Here is a 1,572-nt window from a genome sequence, read left to right on the forward strand (position 1 = left end):
TGAACTCGTATATTTCTATTAGAAAAATAGCTCTAAAGTGGCCCATTTTGAGCCTCAGCAACGCTCCTCTGTCATCTGTTTACATAATACAGTCAGTGTTAGCAAGTCTCCACTGTTATGTAAACAGAAGACAGAGGAGTGTTGCTAAGGCTCAAAATGGGCCACTTTAGAGCTATTTTTCTAATAGAAATGCAAGATTTTAGTAATTAAAGTATATTACAAAAATAGTCAGTATCCGTGCCCCTATACATTACAAAAATAAAAAAAAGAATGACAGTTACACTTTAATCTTTAGAAGCTTTGCACATAGTTAAACTAAGTCCTAGACGATAAGCTAGTATGATAACATGCCAGGTATGACTGTAATGGTGACTACATCTGTACTTCTTATTTCTTGCAACTGTTGTTGTCCAGAACAGTAGAACTTGATACTTTTCTGCATCATCATCTTTCCATGGTCCTTAAATTCTTGGCAGCTAACACTGTATGACCTGTGGATACGGGGTCTCTGCACAGGCACTTACTAAATCTTGGCTGGCCCCATTCTCCCATTGCAGCCACATTGGCGGCTTCTTTGGTACCTTCATCCTTGTATTAACCCATGTAACACTGCACATAAAAAAAAAGAAAAGGAAAAAAAACCCAATAAAGCAGTAAAAACAAAAGCGTAAAATATCAATATTTCATATGACCCGAGAACAGAAGTTAATTGCTATTTTGTTACATTTTCCACTATGAAACTTCTCTCAACTTGTGAACTCTTTATTTTACATGTCTTTGTAATTGCTTTTTCATCATATAGTATAATAAGTTCAACGGTGGGAGTCAATTCCAAACCTGGTTCCTTGCAATAGGCCACAAGAAAAACTATAATTAAAGTATGAATGAATAAAGTTTGGGTGCTTATATGAAGTGCATTTGCATTAGGGGTAGATCTAATTTAAGAAACATTACACAGACAGAAATCATGAATCTCTAGGATGGAAACTGTTATGTCCCCTGGACACTCTGTGTCTCTCAGGTGCTGCTGGCAATGCTGCCGGTATCTGCTCAGCAAGTTACGCACACAGGCCGATGTACTACTTAACCAGAGCAAGGTTTATTACTCAGAACATTATGGCATTCTTACATGGAGGAGTCTTATTCCAACAGCTTCTGTCCTTATCAGATGTAATCCCTTCTCAGCCTCATGTGTCTGCTTCCAGTTCCCCTCACACACACTGTCTGACTTCCTGGTACAGCTCCTCCTCCCCCCATCATGCATCAGGAGAAAAAGGGTAAAGGTCACAGTGATCTATCACAACATCACACCTCCTTTCCTCCCCCAAAAAAAAAAAACATAACAAGAGAACAAAATGTTGAACACATAACATAACAAGGCAAGCGAGATCAGTTCAGCAAGTAGTATCCCCAACTCAGTTCTGTGATTTCCGCAGCACTTCATGAGCCCTTTGTCTCTGTTCCCTGACCTCCAATGTGTCCCGTAAGATTTCAGCACTTTGCCAGCGAGGCGTTTGACGTCTTTGACGGGTAGACCGACGCAGAGGTACAGCACCGGGAGGAATAAAGTCA

The 1,572-nt window shown here is 40.0% G+C and overlaps 1 long non-coding RNA gene across 1 annotated transcript; it reads right to left on the reverse strand.

Annotated features, from left to right (window-relative positions):
* Positions 1-271: 271 nt before the first annotated feature.
* Positions 272-1,189, reverse strand: LOC122939818. The gene is made up of 2 exons (XR_006390177.1): positions 1,130-1,189; positions 272-609 (listed from the first exon to the last, which is right to left on the reverse strand). It is a non-coding gene; the product is annotated as an uncharacterized LOC122939818 (long non-coding RNA).
* Positions 1,190-1,572: the final 383 nt, after the last annotated feature.

The sequence above is a fragment of the Bufo gargarizans genome, chromosome 6 (assembly GCF_014858855.1).
Source record: "Bufo gargarizans isolate SCDJY-AF-19 chromosome 6, ASM1485885v1, whole genome shotgun sequence".
NCBI lineage: Eukaryota > Metazoa > Chordata > Amphibia > Anura > Bufonidae > Bufo > Bufo gargarizans.